Here is a 20,002-nt window from a genome sequence, read left to right on the forward strand (position 1 = left end):
CTTTGGCGGGGAGGAGCGGCCGGAGCGCTTGCACGGTCCGGTGGGGGGAGGCCGGCGGGGCTGTCGGAGTAGGCTCAGCCCGGCCGGTGGGCACGGCTAACCCCGCCCGCCCGCAGGACCACGGCGCAGTTCCTGTTGGAGGCGGACCTGCACGGGCTGCTGAAGCTGGACACGCTGATCCCGAACGCGCCGCCTGCGCGATGGCAGCGCAAGGCCAAGGAGAGCGGCCCCGGGCCCAGCCCCGTCGGCGTGTCGCCCGTGAAGCCGGCCAGTCGCTCCCACAGCTCCAGCAAGATGCCGTCCACCACAGCCGGTGAGCGCCGGCCACCGGCGGCAGAGGTTGAGTGTGGGAGCCTGGCCCAGGCTGCTTGTCCGTAGCCACGGGGCTCTGGGCTCCCTGCCACGCTGCCCTACCGGCTGCTGCTCAGGCAGGAGGAGGTGGGCTGTGCTCCTGACAGCCACCCACCTCCTTGCTAGCATGAGGGGCAGAGCTCTGAGCACTGGGGCTGGCCAGCTGCTGTTCGCCCAGCTGAGCCTTGCTGGCACAGCTGTATGCTAGGACGAGTGTGGGCAGGACTGTCAGCTGACAGCTTTACATCCTGTGAGCGTTTTTGTATCTTCCCCTTATCTCTGGACTCTGGAATTGTTGCACTAGACCCAAGGAGTTGCACCACACTGTCCCTAACCAACTTGGTGGCAGGGAGGAAAATATAAGTTAGTTGTGACTGTGTGGCATGAGACCTCAGAGTCCTACTTGTCTGGTGGGTGTGATGTGGAAGAGTGTTGGGTTTGCTCCCGTGAAAGCTCTAATACAGGCTGTTAAATAGCTGTAAGACAATATTTTCATATGTGAATGCAGGTAAATCTGGATCCAAAATTCAAAGCTACCCCACAAAGGCGGGGGGGATCGCTACATTCCCAAACGCAGCATTATGCAGATGGAGATGGCAAATTTCCTCCTAAGCAAAGAGAATGACCCTGCTGAGGATTCCCCTACCAAGAAGGTGAGCATGTTGCTAAGTTACAATTACTTCAACAACCGCTACTCCTTCCTGCCCCTTTACAGAGCAGTGAACAATAGGTTCTATCAAGGGGGCACACGGGACTGACAAGTCCCAGCCATCACTACTTGCAGCTCTGGGCTTCAGGAGCCTAGGATGAGACTGAAGCTGTAGAGACTGCCATGCACTCTAAGCCTATGCTGCCTCTGGTAGCAAAATTTAGCTTTTGACTAATGAGGCTTTAAAATGTTGCAGGCAACACAAACACAAAGCTGTGAGCCTATGCAAAGTGAAACTGCTGGTGGTAGCTATTCTAGGACAATGTCTGCACAGGGAACACTTCTGGAATGTTTTACACTGTCTTCTGAAATCTGTTTGTGAAGCATTTGGTTGCTTTGTGGCTGTGGCTTTTCGCACTGGCAATGACACTGAATTTGCCATTGTGTGAAAATGTGAGCAGGACGATGTATGAAAGTCTGAGGAAAAACTGCTTTGACCTGCCTCTGTGTGACTGACCCTTGCAGCACAGGCAAACATCTTCAGATTCTAAGAGAAGGGGACTTAGGTGTCTGTTTAAATTGCAGTGTGGGAATTGTTTTAAATGCATTGCACTGAGGGTGATTTGTCTCTGTAGGAGCAACAGAAAGCCTGGGCAGTGAATCTGAATGGTTTTGATGTAGAAGAGGCAAAAATCCTCCACCTCAGAGGAAAACCACAGAATGCTCCAGAAGGTATGGTACAGGCTCTGTGTGAGCTGAATCAGCAGGAGAGATCAGGTCAGGGGAACAGCAACACAGAGGCTCTGTGTGTGGTCACAGGAGAAATCAACTGGTTTCTGAGAGCTGTGCAGGCTGGAGTCTCCTTTCTTAAGGCTCCTGAGGTCGAGGGAGGGCATAACAGTTACAGGGAATTTATTTAGGAGAGTTGCTATGACTGCCAGTTGGTCACCTGTTACAGGGCTTGCAAGGGTCTTCAGGGTGGAGAGAGAGACGAGAATCTTGACCTCATGTTCAGAAGGTTTGATTTATTATTTTATGATATATATTACATTATTACTATACTAAAAGAAATAGAAGGAAAGTTCCCAGAAGCTAGCTAAGCTAAGAATAGAAAAAGAATGAATAAACAAAGGGCTGTGTCTCAGCAGAGAGTGAGACCCAGCTCTGCCTTGAGTGGTCAGTAAATCCAAACATCCACCCGAGACCAATCACACATCCACCTGTTGCATTCCCCAGCAGCAGATAACCATTGTTTACCTTTGGTTGCTGAGGCCACAGCTCCTCAGAAGGGGGAAAAATCCTAAAGAAAGGATTTTTATGAAAAGATGTGGGTGACATTTCACCTATACTGCAGGTTCCAAACCTTCCTGAAGTCTGTAAGAGCATCAAACCCTCTGCTGTGCACTTTCTAGCTTAAACTGCAACTAAATATAATGGGATTCAAAAACCCAAGTGTTTGTCAAATTTGTTTCCATGAATGAGGAAATTGTAGCTCACCCCTGTTCAGCAGTTCATACTGCCCGTGATTTTAGTGCACTGCAGGCTTGTGAGTGTTTCTCTTAGGACTTTATTTTCACTCCAAGGGATTCCTAGTTGGGTGAGCAGCACTCAGCTGGGAGGAAACGAACTCAGGTTAACAAACCTGTTCTCCTGCACACAGGCTGTCAGAATAACCTGAAAGTGCTCTACAGTCAGAAAATGGCACCTGGATCCAGCAGGAAGAATAGCAGAAATATTCCCTCAAAGCCAGAACGGGTCATGGATGCACCAGAGATGTTCAACGACTACTGTAAGTAGGCTGCAGGGTTGAGTGCTGGGCATCCAGAACATTCTGCACTGGATTGCTGTTCCTAGGACAGTGTAACTGGGCTATCTGTATTATTTGGTGTACCCAGGCTAGCACAGACCCCTTCTGGAGTGTCCCTGTGTGGCCTTAGCGGGACACTGGTCTAGGGCACAGTGTAGATGCCTTGGAGCAGGGTACCTGGCCCCAGCAGCTGGGCATAGTGACACTCAGAAGGCTGCCCCTCACCTGCACGTGTGTGTGTGCACATGTGCACCCACACCTGCTGCAGCAGCACGGGTGAAGGGCAGGGCTCTCTAGCCATCATGGTGTGACCTGCATTGCTCTTTCAAATTGTAGAACTGAATCTCATAGACTGGAGCTCCCAGAACTTCTTGGCAGTGGCTCTGGACAACACTGCTACACAGCGCTCTCATACCAGGACCTCAGTGCTGCCTCACCTGAGGATTTAGAGCTGCCTCCTGGCCTTTCCAGGCTAAATGCAGGTGCTCAGGACTCTGAGGTTTCCTGGCTTCTTGGGAGAAGGTGTTTGCTTCATTTGGACTTCTTGGGGTTTCATTGGAGGTGCCAGGCACAGGCAAATTTCATCTCCACTGTGAGCTCTTCATTCTGCTTGTTCCCATGAAGCTCAAATGCCACCCTGAGCTCATCATTCCTCTGGTTCCCGTAGACCATCACAGCCCTTCCATGGCCTCTCCAGAGAGGAGCAGCTGCACATCTTCAGAGCTGCAGTTGCCGGCCCGCATCCCATCAGGGAGGGAAAGAGTTTCTATCCTTGCTTTCCAAGCAGGCTCTGGTTAATGACCCTTTAAAGTGTTTTCCTGCAGTGCTCTATCATGGGTAGATCTCAAGTGAGAATCAGGTAGAAAGGGTCAAGTCGCCTAGGAAGGGGGACCTTGAAAACAGAAAGACTCTCTGCCTGCTTTTCCTGTCCTTGCTGCAGATTTGGAGGGTGTTCTGGGCATTTTGCAGACAGCCTCTCTGTAGGGGTACAAGGGCAAGGTGGAAGATATTGCCTAATGAGTGGTCAGTGTTAGGTGCACTCTCCTCTTTCTTTGAATGAAGCCAAACTAGGACTCTGATAGGATATTGCAGATGTTTAAGACTGTCTGCCCTGCAAATCAAGCCGTGCCATTTGGCGCTGGCAGGGGCTATGTAGAAATCACGAGCGGGCCGGGGCTGCTGAGGAACGCGCCTCGAGCTGTTTGTTTTCCAGCATCAGTCTCATTACATGGTTATGACAATGGGAAGATGCCAGCAGCTCACATCCCAGGCAGCAGACAAAGAACTTAATGTTAAAACTTACTTTAAAAGTTTTTTGACCAATTACACAAAGTAAAAGCATATTGACAGTAGTTCTATCCAATCACTATAAGCACGGGTACCTTTGGTTAAAACAGTGCTTGTGTATTTCGAAGACAATACCTACTAGTAAGCCTTAAAACACAATGCACTGAGCTCCATTATTAAGCTTCAACATTCCCAATATCTTGCTAGATAAACTTTTCTGTAGCTTGGAGATTTATTCTAGACTAGCGTTAATACACAGACCATTGTTCTATTTGTCCTTGCTCTTCTGCAGTTTAAATAATTTTTCTGCTGACCTATCTCACAGCTGCTGCTTGGCTCTAATCACAGTTCTGCTGTATCTGAGACCTGCCTTTTGCAGCTTTCCCAAAACTCTCTAATTTTGTGGATTCCCTCAGAGGACTCAGTGTCAGAGCCTCTGGAGAAGCGTGGAGGGCAGGGCTCAGGCAGGCTGTGCCAGTGCAGGATTTGAACTCAAGGCACCAGGAAGCACCAAGGCTGCAGACAGGAACTCAACCCTTCTCATCTCCCTCCCTGCCAGAGGCAGGCTCAGAGCAGCCATCTCACCCCTCTCTAAACCAGTGGGGGCTCTGTCCTTACCAGGCTCCTCGGGCTCCTGGGGATTGTTCCCACGGCTCTCGGTGCCAGGCAAAGCTCCCTCTGCTGCAGCTCTGTCCACAGGCTCCCCTCCTGAGGACTCAGGGGCAACATTAATATTCCCCTTGAAAGAGAAACAGAAAGGAAGAAACCCTTCCCACCACTTACACAAAACACCTGGTCCAACAACTGCATGGCTCACACGCTTCATCCCTTGTTCCTAACAAGAACTCTGGGCCCCAAAGCCCTTCAACAGTCAGAAAAAATTGACTTCTCAAACACAGTCCAAAAGCTGTCAAAGCTGACAGTGACAGTGTTGAACATGGGGGTGACACTGAACACATGGAATGGCTGCTAAGGAAATCAGTTGCTGCTCTGTTCTGTAAGGTTGCATGTCTGACAGCACTAACATCAGTCCTCATGTCACTAATTGCAATGGAAGTAGCACTGTCTCCTTTCTTCAGCCAACACCCCAATCGGTGTAATGGTTTCAATGCCTCACCCAAGGCAAGTTGATGTAGAAATAAATTCAATGTACCTCATTTTGCAGGGCCCTAGGGTCTGAAATTGCTATTCCAGTTTTCTTGATAATGATGGGCAAATCTTTTTTCTCTGTGTTTTCTCTTGATGGCTTTTTTAACGATAGGTGCTATCACAGTGAGTTGTCTGATGCTACATGGGCCACTTTAATTTTTGAGGGAATGTCCTGCCAGGCTCTATCTCCACAAATGAGCCAATATTCTGCTGCTAATTGATGTGGGGACTCATCTACCCATCAGCAGTTTCACCCTTAGGGGGCACTGGGGTAGTACAATTGCACCACAAACTGGAGTATCTGTCCTCAGGATGATGGGGAGTAACATTCAACTGTGGATCTCCCTGGTACTGAAACTCAGCACAAAATTCCATCACCAATGAACCAAGAATCCCAATTCTTGAGGTTCAGAAGGTGCTTTAAGAAGATCAGGGGCCCAGTGATGTCAGCTGGTTATGGGATTGGTCTCGTTGGTAGCCTCACACCAATATTTGTCACGATTGGGCATTGGCTGCTCCTTGGCTGGCACAGGCACACCGACCAGACGGGTTGCAAAGGATTTGTCTGGGCTGAAATGGGTCAAACACACGGTGTCTGAGCCTGCTGACTTGGCTAAAGCAAGGCAAACATTCATTTTTGGTTGATCTACAGGCACGTATGCATGCAAAAGCAAGCAAGCAAAACCAACAAGTGCCAGTATATCATTTGATCAAGCTCCATGTTCCTGTTCAGCTGTTTTTTGGCAAAAGCTTCCCCATCTATTTCAGTTCTCAAGCAAATCTTTTAGCGCTTGTTTAGGGACTGGCCAACTACAGGACACTAAACTGTCCCTCTAACCTTCAATTTTTACAAATTTGGATATCTTAGAATTCTCTGGAACACAATGGACACCACGCTTTTGCTGAAAGAGCTCTATGATACAAACCATTTTCCCAGTCCAAAAATCAACATCAGACTCCAGAATTGTAGCTTTCACAGGTTGAACGGGGAACGTCTGGCATGCACCGTAGCTTCTCGTGCGGCTCACGTCTGCGTGCTCATTTCCCTGCTGGTGGAATTGTCGGTGTGCTCTTGTGTATGAGACAGTTTCACATCCTTCACCAGGACCCACTTAGGTCCAGCACCTGTGCAAATACAAGCATACCCTTTGCCCCAAGTGATTAGTGAAAATGGTCCTTCAGTTTGTCCTAACTCAAGGTTTCTGATCAAAACTGCAGGATTTTCTTTCAATTTTTCCTGTGTGCTGTTTGAAAAGTGCCTAAAAATTGGAGGATTAGTTCCTGCAAATGAGCTATTAAAAACAAAAAGACATATAAAGCTTTGCTCAACCTCATCTGGGGTGTTGCTTGGGCCACTCCCCGTTTTCTTGATGTAGAATGGTTTTAGAGTGTGGTGCGTCCTTTCAACAATTGCCTGACCTGTGTAGGAATAGGGAATTCCAAAATGTGGCGAACACCCCAGTCCATCAAAAATGTGGCCAATTTTTGAGCTGTGTATATGGGACCATTTGTCAGTTTTCATCTTGTGGGGGATCAGTTTGGCGAGCTCTGGGCCCAGTGACACTGACAAGGACAAAAGCAAAAGACGAAAGGCGCTCTCTCTTCCCAGGACCAAGTCCCACAGCTTTAATGGAGAACAGCTCCAGGAGAGAAAGGGAGTGTCCAGGAAAGGAAAGAGGATGTCCAGGGGAGGAAAGAGAGTGTCCTCCTCGTGGCAGGAGACTGTAAATGCTCGGAGAGGGGGGCAGTAGAAATGAACTGCCATAGTTCAGCATAATAAATCACCACACTGTAGTCTTCTGCATAAATTGCTGCACTTGTTGCAAACAAAATCCTGAAATCTCCCCAAACACAACTGTGCAGTCCCAAATGACCACAATGTGGGAGAAAAATCATTCAACCCCCCTGTATACCCAAGCACCAGGTGTCACAGGGAGCACCAACCCCTGCAACTACAAAGTCCACACACACAGGCTCACCGGGAAGGGAATATCTCTTTATGAGGGGACAGAGAGCTCACTCTTCTCAACACGACACACACCATACACCACATTGGCATCCACCCACATCATCTTCCTCAAACATTCACACACTGAAAACACAACCTCAATTACAACACACAGGAAAAACAGCAGCAATAAAACAGGATTTGCTCAATTCACCCCCAGAATTCCTAGCAGGTCCTTATTGACACAGCAAATCCTTTCTGCCATCAGCCAGACCCAAGCCCAAACTGCACAGGCGTACGTTGTGCACAGGACATCTCTGTGTGACTTGTGAACAGCCCTTCCCCTGCATACGCCTTACGGGTTACTTTATACAGAGTTAAACGTTCCTTTCTCCACAGTGCCAGCAGTCTTGTCTGTCCCCCACGAGGAGCAGCCGAGAGCAGAGGTGCCTCCAGGAAAGGAATGTCCTGGCAGCGCCCAGAGACGTCCAGAGCCCGGATGTTCTTGCTGGAGCAGGGAAGCGTTCCTGCCGCGGTCAGCAAATGAGGTGTGGAATAGAACTCCCCACAGTTAAAGGTAGGAGGTGGTGTGTTTATTACAGCCAGGCACAGGAGGAGTTGTCTCCTAAAGACATGTGTGAAGAATCACTGGCTCTCTCTCTCATCTCTACTCATCTAAAATATCTGACACATTCATATAAATCCCAAAAAACCTGACACATATTCATTAGATAACACTGCCTACCCTCCTTTGAATTAAAATGTATTATAATTGAGTCCAAAGTTCCTTCGCATTTCTGCAGTCTTTCACTTCAAATGGGTTGGTGGGTTTTAAAGTGGGGAATGGTCTCCTTCTGATGAAGGCCAAGACGTCTTCCTCAATTTGACCTCTTTCCTTATGATCTGTTGGCAGGCTTTCACACCCCTTGGCTATAGTTGTGGTTTCGGGGCCCAGGTGCAGGCTACGGTCCTCTTCTTTGTCACAAAGAAATCCGCATCCCATCCCACTTCTTTAAACATAGTAAAGACAGGCAAGTGATATATTACCCTAGCCTTAACTACCTTATCTGATAAAAATTAACTATCCCTTATTATTTCTACTCTTCTTGCTATGCTCTTTCCCCCTAACTAAATCTTGCTAAAATTTTAACTCTTCCAGTTCTTTTAAATCCTGGATTCATGGCCTCATCTCACACACCAGCCATGTGTGAGCCGATGCTGTAACTGGGAAATTCCACTCCTGAGCAGGAGATCCCAGGCCTGGTTCTGAGCTGGAAGGGTGAGAAGGATGAGATGCACGTGGTTTTGCTCCAGGGGATGTCCTGAAAGTGCACTGCCTACCTGCCCCTGCTGCCGAGCACCACGCTCCACCTCCTTCTCCCGCTCAGCAGATTTTTAGGAATCCAGGGCTTGGTATGTATTATTTGCTACTGCAACAAATAGAATGAATTTGCTTTGCAAGCCCAGTTTTGTCCTGGGTTATTTTCTGCATGGGTCTCCTCCTGAACCTGGGACAATGACCAGTAGGGCCCTACAGGACACTCCTCTTGTCAGTAAATTCGGAGAAGTGATTTAAGTATCAAGAAGTCAATAAGTATCAATCAGTAAATCAAATAATTTGGGGGAATATTTAGCCTGTGAGTTTCAGCAAAGTATTGAATATGTCTTAGATCCATGGATAGAAACTAGTAAGTGAGATTGCTGGGTGTGCATGTGTTAGGGAAGTGATTCCCCACACACCCAGTGCTGAGATCAAGGATTGCCTCTCTTCTAACCCTGAGCTGGCAGCAGGAATTGGGCCCTGCTTGGTAACGTTCATTTTGAAGACTTCTGTTGAGCAGGTAAGAATGGTCAAAATTAAATCTTTTCCAGCTGTTTTCCTTTGGTTTACCAGTTTGAGGGTTAAAATTGTGTGCTGCAGGTGTCCAGGGTGTGTGCAGAGCAGTGCAGCCCCAGAAACGCCTTGGCTTGCCCACAGGTTGTCATGCCTTGCTGCCAGGTGTGCCCAGCTGTGGCAGGAGAAGGAGCCCGCAGCGCAGTGGGCACCGTGCCGTGCCCAGCCGGGGCTCTCTGGCACAGAGCAGCAGCAGCGCCAGCGCCGTTCAACCCGCTCCTGCCTTGGCTTCCCCTGGCACACAGAAGCCTCTGGAAATCAGCACCGCCAGCGGCGTTCCCAGCTGGGAGCAGCTGCTGCTGGCGGGCAGATGCTGCCAGTTCGACTGCTGCCAAAGGGGAAGAGAGGCAGAGATGTACCCGCACCGGAGCCCTGGGCATGTCCAATAAAGGTGCAAATATGTGGGAAGATTTGTTAGGAAACATTTCAGCTGTGATGCCAACAGTGGCTTCTCTCCTGGTTCTGTGTGTTCTGGACAAGTAATGCAATGGTTGGGTCTGACAATTAAGAAGCAGATGTTATGTGGATGTTCAAATGAGTAGTGATTATATTGTAATATATCCTCCCATAGTCCTCTTTCCCGTCCCCCTTGTAACAGCCTGGGTAGTCAGGGCATTTGGGGAGGGCTGGCTTGTGACCAGCAGGCAGCGTGTAACAACACCTGACCTCCAGTCGGGATGCAGGAAAGTAATCTCCACCAATGGGCAGCAGAGAAAGAGTTGACTGACAAAACTTTTGGAGGGGCTGAGGGTATAAAAGGCAGAGCATCCTTTTTGTAGATGAGCACATGGCTACTAATCACAGAGACTCCCAATGATGCGACTTTTCCTTATTCAGTCCTTTGTTAAGGTTTACTAAACCTTTAAAATTTTAAAAGTGAGAGTCATTTCTCACACGTGCAATGCTGTGGGCCATTGTCTTGGTCTGGTTTCCTTTGCTTGTGTCCCATCTGAGTGCTCAGTTGGGGTACAGGCTGTAGGTGCTTGGGGCAATCCTGGAGTTCCTCTTGGATCCTCTGAACAACAGGGTTTGGCCCATGAGGGGAATTTTTGCTGCTTTGTGACAGATGAGAATTTCCCAGGCTCTTTTGTGTTTTCTGTAGGGAAGGTTGGTTATTGCTTTGCATAAACTCACAGACCAACACAGAGCTATCCCTTTGTGATGTCAGGGCATGGTTGCCCCATCGTCATAGTGGCATCAGAAGGTTGCATTGTTGCACGGAAGGCCTGAGTGTCAGAGCAGCCCTAGGCCTTGCTCAGATCAGGAGAACCTTCCTGGTCAAAGCATCTGTCAGTAGGCAGCTGCCCACTGACAAGAGGCTTGTTTTTTTAGCGTTTAGAAAAATTGCAGAAATGCCAATAATTAACCATCTGGCCACTGCAGCTTTTGCTGCATATGGCATTACTTATTCCATTTATTATTTCACGAATTTTGCACGTAAGTAGAGGTTTCCCTTCTGCTTTGTTAGGGTGTAAAGTAACCTGGCTTTTGTATGTCTTCCTGCTCTTTGTTGGGGGCTGAGTTTCTGATTTTGAAACAGAAAGAGCATTAGGATGCCTCTGCTTTGGTAAAGCTCCTGTCAAGAGGTTCAGCTAAAAGGGGGTGTCTGTAGCCACAGGGGCAGCATTTGCAGGGGAACCTGCAGGGCTTCCGTTCCCTGCACGGGAGAGTCTGTGGCAGCAGAGTCTGTCATTTCCTCAGGTTGCTGGGAGAAGCAAGACACCTTTGAAAATGTAGACTGGCAGACGTTCTTTAAGGCTTTCCAAAAACTCTGCAGTTGTTCCCAGAATTCAGAGAAAGCTTCTTTCTTTTTAAATTCTGTCATGAAAGTATTTGACTAACTTGATCTTTTACTAAATGCTAAAATAGTTGTTCCCTTTGAAAGGAAGTGCTGCTGTGCTTTTCCACAATAGAACTGCGCCACCTCTGGGGGATTTTGGGGAAGCTTTTCTGGGCAACTATTTCCTGCAAGTTAATCAGAATTAGTGCATGACACTGAGTGAAAAAAAAAAAGAGTACCTGAAGGAGAAGATTTCAGAAGCTGTCTTATGTGTTTGGTAGAACAGGAGCATTAAGTGTTAAAAACACTTTGCATTTGCTTGATCATATTTGTATTCATTTCCTGGCTAAACTGGCTGCAGTGTAGGCACAACCAAGAATATTGTCCTGATCTCTTGCTGGCTGTGTGAATGAGATGTGTCTCCTGGAGGGATGTTGTGAAATGGGAAATCATCTCTGTTTGGGTTGACTTTTCTGTTGGATTCAGCAGCCCAGGCAGTTTTCTGACACCATCTGGTTCATTTTCCCTTCCCACTACAGGTCACCTGAAGTGTGTATTCAGCAGCACTGAAGATCCTGAGGTGAGTGAGAAAGGAACATTTCATGTTCCTGGTGTTTAGGAATTGTAGAGGAAGATGTGAGCTTGGCCAGTAGCAGTAGACTGAAGAGGGCCAGCTAGGAAGGCCGAAAGAAAAACCATATTCATGCCTGTAACAAAAATAATAAAGGCAGAGATAGATATTTTTAAATTTCCTTCTCAGAGTTTGAAGAACTAAAAACCTAGTTTTGAAAAGAGAAAAATGCTTGCAGACAGCAGATAGGGAAAATTTAATTAAGAGCAATTTCCTGTACAGTTGAATTAGATCACTTTAATTTAAAGAGAGGGACTTAGAATCCTATTCCTATCAAACTTTATGATATCTACTTGGAACATGAGGTGGTAGCACAGGAAGGCCATCTTGCAATGGTGCCTGCAGTATCTGAAGTGCAATGGGCACCTTTGTGGCTGGGGAGCTGCGTGGGCCCAAAGGACGCAGGGCTGGCGGCCGTGAGCAGCTGGAGATGAGGCAGCGTGGGGCCAGGGGGCCAAGAAGGCCAAGGGCACGGTGGCTGTGCCAGCAGCAGTGGGGCAGCAGGAGCAGGGCAGGGAGCGTGGCCCTGTGCTGGGCAGCGCTGCGGCCACAGCTGGAGTGCTGTGTGCAGCTGTGGGCCCTGGGAAGCAGAAAGTCATGGAGGGGCTGCAGCGTGGGCACAGAGGGACAGGGGAGCTGGGCAGGGGGTGCAGCACAAGGCCAGGGAGGAGGGGCTGAGGGAGCTTTAGCCTGGACAATGGGGGCTCATGAGGGACCTTCAGGCAGACTTCCATAGATCCCTGCCTTGGATCCATAGAGCCAATGCTCAGCACGAGGGCTGTTTCCCTGCCAAACATCCCTTCACTGCATCCAAGTGCTTTAGATACTGGTGTGGGTAACACTTTCATATTTTGTTTGTTGATTTGTTTGTTTGCTAGAAGGAGAAGCCTTGTGCAATTTCTCCTTCTCCAGGGAGCTTTTTCTGAATCTCTCCTGGCCTTTTCCAGCCATGGCAGAAACTTTCAGGTTAACGGCTCCCGTGTCTTTTGGCTGCCCAGGGAATCAGTGTGTGTTGTGTTTGGGAACTGAGTAGGAAATCAATGCCCTTGCATTCCAGCTGGTGCTCAGAGATTAGAGGAGCTGGGAGGGGCTGGGCTGCATTTCTGATTCCAGCCACTTTAGCACCATCAGTGTGGGCGAGTCCAAGAGAAGAACTTGCCCGAGCACAGATGCACAAAGGGAGCCGTTCCCAGTGCAATGCTCTGGGTCTGATTGCATTCCATAAGGACCTACATGCTCCAGATTCCCCAAGAGTGTGGGTTACTGAAGCAACAGGAGAGCAAGTTCAGGATGGCTGCTGGTTGGGGCACTGCTGCCGAGTGCTGATGTGTGTAGCGACAGAAAGGACAGGATTGATTCAGGGTGACCCCCACGTGGCGAAAAATGTGCTTTCACTCTATGATTTAGAAGTTTAAACAAATGCTTTATTAAGCTATGTTATATTACACTAGTACTATATTTAAACTATACTAAAGAGATATTATACTAAAAACATACGAAAGAAAAACTTGTGACTGTCTCCACACAGCCTTTTATCTAATTATCTAATCAGTCTAGACAACTATCACTAAAATCCAATTAACAAATCACTTTCAGTAAACAATCACTATAACACATTCTTCATGTACTAAAAAACAAGAACAGCAAGGAGAGATAATAATTGTTTTCTCTCCTTCTATGAGTTTCTCACTACCTTCCCTTAAAAAAAACCTAGGAGAGAGAATTATATCTCTCTCCATTCAAAGAATGTAAATACTAGAGCACAGTAAAGAGAGATGATAAAAGTGAGATCTGTCTATCTATCTATTTTAATCTTCCTGGCTCTGCTCCAAAGCAGTGGAAGATGCAAAGCTCACCTAAAGGCATCCCTTCAGGAGAGAAGTAGAGACAAGTTCCATTGACTGATCCTGAGCAGGCAGAGATGTTTCCCCCTCCAGAGATGGTTGCTTTTTCCCGTCATGTTTTCCTACTCCAGCCTTTTCTGACCTGAAGCCTTCATTTGTCCTTTAAATTTTTGCATGTCTTAAGGGAGTGGAACTATCCCATGCTGTAGCTGGGGTCTGGTGACTCTGGTCATACATGCCATGCCATACATGACACATGGTTTCCTTCACTGGCATCCCCAGGGCTGTGTAAGTGCATTCGTTAATGGGGCCTTATGAGAAACTCTGTTACTGCTGGTCAGAATTCTCCGTTGACAAAAGAGGGAGAAGAAACACCTTGGTCCTCCTCCATATACTGAGGTGGCCATAGAGGTTCTCTGACTTCCATCAGAGATCTTTGCATGCATCCTTATCTCCTGAATGACCCGGTTTTCTAACAAGAGTGTGGATGTCAGGAAGGAGGAATGCTGGTGCGGGCCTGAAGAGAACGTGAACTCCAGAAGTGTCTCTCACAAGGAGTGAGCTCACCCAGGAAGCCCCTGCAGAGCCAGGATGGAGCTGTGGGACAGGGCGGGGAGTCAGTCACTACTGAAAGACAAACAGGACACGGCAGAAGCAGAGGGAGGCCCTCACCCGACCCTTGAGAAATGCCACCCCTTCCCTGTCAGCTGCCTGAGAGGCTGCTGGAGCTTCAGTCCCAGATGGCCCCTGATTGTAGGGCCAGGGTCACTTTGGAATCTGTGCCTCCCCTCGGGCAGAGAACGACCCAGGAGAGCAGCAGCACAGTGCTTTGGGAACGTGTGAGCCCAGCAGTCTGTGAGTCTTGGCCCACAAAGGGCGTATGGGAAGTTGAAACCCATCTTCTCTTGCTTTCTGTGCAGGTGCTTCTAGAGAAAGAGCAGGAGCACACTGCCTCATCTGAGCTGCCATGCCAGACTCAGGGAGAGCTGTTCCCAGCCCGAGGGCAGGAAGAGCAGCTCAGGCAGCAGGTGGAAGAGCCACAGGAGAATGGCCAGGTAAGCCTGACTGGCCAGGGCACAGAGGGAAGGGCAGAGAGAGGGGCATAAACCAGAGCTCTTGGCACTGAGGAGGCCAGGAGTCCCACGGGCAATGGAGGCACAGAGCCTTGCAATCTGCAGAGATCAGCCCTGGGACAGGAGGTTTGCAATGGAGGCGGATGTGGGGAGGGAAGCAGAAAGAAGGGGCTGAATAAATGTGATTTGGAGGCTGCAAGAGGAAAAAAGCTGAGCCTGATGGCAGCTCTCAGTCCCTTGCTCTGCTTTTGTGTGTACAGAACATCAAGGCAGAGCCACAAGCAGAGCTGCCCGAAGCTCAGAGTGACATCATGGCAGTGAAGAGAAAGAACAAGGAAGACATGGGTAGAATTCAAGAGGAGAATCTCCATCAGCAGAGGGGCGATCAACAAAACCAGGTGAATGAAAGAGTGGCAGACACTCCACTCATGAAATGTCCTCTCTTTTGTTTATTAGAGAACATGAAGGAACAGCTGGATGCAGAGCTTCAGACAGCTCACAGTATGATCAAGGCAAGGCATAAGCGGCTGGAGGAAGAAATGAAAATCATCAGAGAGAAACTTAATCGCTTCCGTCAGTCTCTGCAAAACCAAGTGAGTGAAAGAGGGATGCAGCCACTGCAGTCACCAATCTGGTGGTTTCTGCCCTTCTTGCCTTTCCAGTGCAGAGCAGCAGGGAGTGGGGCCATGCCTCTGAGTGCCATGCTGCTGTAGTGTGTGTATCACAGTCACTCTGAAGGACATTTCCTGGTGTGCTGAATCTCAACTGCTGCCCTGGACAGTGAAACTTGTCCTTTGGCCTTTTGGCCAGCAGTCATCCAAATTGATTCCTGCTGGCCAGTTCCTGCTCTCCTTTTTTCTTGAGGTGTTTTTACAGTGGAACTTGGTGACCCAGATGGAGGATTGAAACAAGCTGTTGTATCCCCTGTCAATCTGTTCTTTGCCTTTCCTCACAGTCGATGACTCCTGGCCGACAGGGACAAGCTGTAGTGTCTGACTGCTTTGTTCTGTTTGACTTGAGGTGCAAGTGTTGACATCTCACCGGGCAGCCTGCGAAGACTTGCAGGGAATGTGTGGCAATGAAGGAGCCCAAGTTAGGAGTGAGGCACAGGAGCAGTGCCCACCAGAAATGCTCCAGGTCCAGCACATCATGGGCTCTGAACCTGCTGCTGCAGCAGCATCACCTCGAGGAAGCCCTTCTGTGAAACCTGGGAACTCAGGCTCGGGCACATCCCGGGAACAGGAGACTGAGGAGGAGTACCTGGAGCTGCTGGGTACGTCTGGGGTGTTTCTTATCTGAGGGACAGTGTGTTGTGTGCAGGTGTCAGCAGAGCTGTACCAAATGCTCCTCCTGAGCTCGGTGTCACAGGGCCATTTAGGACTCCCCAGAGGCAGTGCTGTGCTCCGAGGCAGCGAGAGAGCTCTGGGTGTTCCTGCTGCCTCTGAGGGCACCTGGCACTGGCTTGGGTTTGCCTGAGCTTCCCTCTCTGCTAAAGGCTGAAGCAGGGATTGTTCTTGGATCAGCAGAAGGTGTGACCTAGCAAATGATCTAGGCAAGTCCTGTGTGCTAGTGGCCAAACTGAACAGAATTTTTAGCTTCCTAAATTCTCCTTAGACTCCTGACTTCCAACCAGTCATCACAGCAAAAAAACTTCACAGAAATAGACTGACTTTGGAGTTTTGTCCTTTTGGTTGGGGATTTTTTTGGGGGGGGGTGGGGTGGGATTGCTTTTCTGTTGTTCATTTTTGGTGGGGGTTTTTTGTTGTGTTTTTCTCCATCCTGAAGGAGCCCTTCTACCCCACGTTTTACTGATGTCATTTTTATGACTGTTCCTGTTACCACTACTACATCTGCAGTTTATTTTCATGAGAATGCTATATTTTTGTCAAGAAGAGAATGCTATCTTTTTGTCAATAAGAACTACTTTGAAAGAACATCAGGTTACAGGACAAATAGAGAGCACAAGGTATTTTCCATGTGCCCCCAAAGAAAAAACAGAGACTTTGATAACAAACTTTATTTAATCTTCTAGTTTTATGCTTATCAAGATGTGTCCAGGAGACACATCCAAGTGGCGTGATCAGATAAAACTGTACTGCAGGCATTTCTCAGGAGAGAGCCTCCAGCCCAGCCATGGTATATCCCTCAGATCCATGGCACTTTTCCATACCTGATTCCCACTCTTTCCCATAACTGTTAGAATCCTACCCATTGGCCCAGGCCCTGCTCAGATCAGTCTCTAGGAAAACACATCAAGCCCTTTGTGATTCTGCGGCACAACCCAATGAATCTGCTTCTTGCCCGTAACAGCTGCCAGTGCTGTGCTCTCAGATAAGAGACCTGGTGGGGCTGAGACCAGAGCCCAGTGGATTCTGTGTCTGCCATCACCAGTTGGGACAAAAAGGGCACTGATCTGTGCCTGGGTGTGGCTGATCTCAAAGCCCATCCTGTTGTGTCCTGAATGGGGGCAACAGCTTGTCTGGGGCTCAGGCTCACTCTGGCTTCTTCCCATCAGTGCCTGTCAGTGCTCATGCTTGGGCTTTGCCAGCCTTGTTGTGGTCAGTGCCCTGTCCCTGAGGGCTGGAGGGACTGCAGAGGCTGGAGCCTTCCTTAGCTGGGAGAGGGGCAGCTTTGAGCTCAGCCTGCTCACAAACAGGTCCTGATGCTGAAAGCCCCGTCAGGATCGGTTACAGCTTGAGCTGCTCTGGTTTACAAATGGGACGGCATTCCTTTGGCAAACTGCTGAAAGGTGGGGAAGATGTCCTCCTCTCCTGGGATTGTATGTCCCTGTGCTTTGTTTCCTGTCAAGAGAACTCTTCAAAGGACTGTACAAATCAGTCTCTGTGCTGGCCACCTGTGCTGCAGGGCTGTCTGCCTGGTTGTGGTTGTTGTTACCCAGCCGACCACAAAGGGCTCAGAGCTCCAGGCGCTGGGGCTGCCTTTTGTATCTCCTGGAAGCTGGGATCTCTGCTTTAAAGTCAGCATCTTGCATTTTGTTTCCCTCAGGGAGAATGGTGAACACCACTGAAAATCCCCTGATGAAATACACGCATCTGAATTTTATTGGCAGCGGGTGAGTCCAACAGCAGTTACTCCTGCACAGCCGTGGGCCAGGTGTTTTTGGGGTGGAATGTCTATCCAGCGTGAAGTCAGGCCAGCTGCAAAGATGATCACACGCTGGGGATAGATTGTCCCATCTCTCAATGCTGCTCAGAATTTGTGAGTGGGCTCAGAAGGCATTGTCAGAGATGCCTTGCTACCGAGGTCTTGCCTGCATCAAGGAACAGGACCTGGAAGGTCTCCTTGTCTCTCAAGTGTGGGACAGCTCTGTGTTAATTTCTTTAGCATTTTGTGTATGTCTCAAAATCATACTGGCACACTAATGAAAAGAGAAGAAACTTGCTTGCCTGAAAGATCAACCTATGCCCTATCAAAGCTGTGAGATAACAGTTCCCAGGAACAATTCTTTCCCCTGGTTTGAAGAGGGAAACACTCTGTGGTCAGGATAGGAACCACACTGTTTAGACAGTGAAACCCAAGAGGAAAGACTAAACTCCCTTTAGAAATTGAACCCCAGTGCTTCAGGAACAGGCCCAGTGCCCATGCACTTGAGAGGAAAATGCATCATCTGCCTCCTGGCAGAGCCCTCCTGCATCCTGCAGGTTTTGACACTTCCAGCAGAGATCTCCTGTGTGGGCCGGCTTTCACTGCAAGATCTAAAGAGCTTCTCCTTTCTCTGCTTCTGTTTTGTTTCTAGGACTTTTGGAGATGTTTACAGAGCACTCGACACTGCCACAGGAGGAGAGGTAAATGTCAACAGCCCCTGCAGGCTCTGCTGCACTCGAGGGCTTTCCCCTCTGGTGTGAGCTGTGGCTGGAGCTTTGGGCAGAGCTGTGCTGAAAAGGCACAAGAAGCACAGACTGGTGCCAGCCCACAGAACACATTTGGGACTTTGTCCTCCTCAGCTGCCAGAAGGAAGGCACGGAGGGCAGCGGTTCCTTTCAGAGAAGGACGCGCTCACTCGCTCTCCATTGCTAAAACAAAGGTGGTGCCTGCGAGCACCTCACTGCTCTTTGGGGCTGCAGCTTCAGAGTCCTGAATTCTCATTCCTGGCTGCCAGCAAATCCATCTGAAAGTTACTGGTAGTTCCTTAGCCACCTGCAGTGCTGCACTTGGGAACTGCACGTAGGGAGAGATCTGCAAGGCGTCCCTGAAAGCCCTAAGCCCTGCCCATATCACAAGATGTACCCACAGAGTATTAAGGCATGGATTCCTTCTTCTGAGTCCCAAACAAAGCAGCAGAGAGTGTGGTCAGCGGTTTGTGGGTGATAACTGAGACACCGCTGTTATCAAGTGGTCAAGGCCAAATGTCAGTGGCCCCACATGCCCTGTAACTGGCTCCCAAGGGAGCAGAGAAATGGGCTGTTGGAATGTCAGTTCCTGATTACTGCAGTGCCTAATCACAAGGCAGTTTGGCACAGCTCAGCTGTGTCATTGCAAAATCACTCGCTCCACGTGCCTTGTGGTCTCGTGCCACAAACCTCTCAAGTTACTGATTTTCAATGTTATTTTAGGTGGCAATAAAAAAAATAAATCTTCAAGGAGTGAGGAGGAAGGAGCTAACCTTTAATGAAATAATGATCATGAAGAGGTATAGGAGTCCCAATGTTGTGAATTATTTAGACAGGTGAGAGGTCATGGTCTTATCCCATGGATGTGTGTTTACATAAAGCAAACATGAGAGGTTCAAAACCCACTTTGGTCAGTGGCAGCAAGTAAAGCTGTTAATTTTTATTTATTCATATTTCTCTACTCATCTCCAATGGATGAGAAGAGAGTGCATCTGTCTGCATGAGTCTTCCCTGGCACACCTAATTTGATAATTACTCACAAAATTATTCAAAACCTGGATCAGCTGTATCTTCCCAACTCAATAGCCTCAAAGTTCACTGCCTCCACATTTATTTGGGATTGATTTTTTAAAGTTTCTTAAGTGCAGATGAACCATCCTACAGTGGATTTCCCTTGGATTGTTGCCCCTCTTTGCCATTGCTATGCATGCCAGGAAGACTAGGTGCTTATTTGCAGAAACACCATGCCTGACATGTTTTTTATCTGGGCTGTTTCTAAACTGCACTTTTCATTTGCTGCCCATCTAAGACATCTCCTTTTTCACAGATGTGTCTTTCTCTTTGAGACTGCTCAGATTGCAAACAATACACAGCCAAGAGGGAATGTCTATTCCTTTGATTCTGTCCTTGTCACAAAGGCATCTGGAAATAAGAAACCTGGAAGCAAAAAATCAACGTAGCCATGCATGTTCATCTCTACCCCCTTGTTTCCTTCTTTCAGCTACCTTCTGGGCGAGGAACTCTTGCTGGTTATAGAGTACATGGATGGAGGTGTCCTGAGCGACATCGTCAGCCAGACCTGCCTGTCTGAAGATGAGATAGCAGCCATCAGTCGGGAGGTCAGCAATCCCAGCTGTGTTTCCAAGGGCTTGGGCAGGATTGTCTGGGAAACAGGGGCTCAGAACAGGAGAGGTTTCTTGTGCCGAGCTTTGTTTCTGTGTTACTGGTATGCTATGGG

The sequence above is a fragment of the Ammospiza caudacuta genome, chromosome 10 (genome assembly GCF_027887145.1).
Source record: "Ammospiza caudacuta isolate bAmmCau1 chromosome 10, bAmmCau1.pri, whole genome shotgun sequence".
Taxonomy (NCBI): domain Eukaryota; kingdom Metazoa; phylum Chordata; class Aves; order Passeriformes; family Passerellidae; genus Ammospiza; species Ammospiza caudacuta.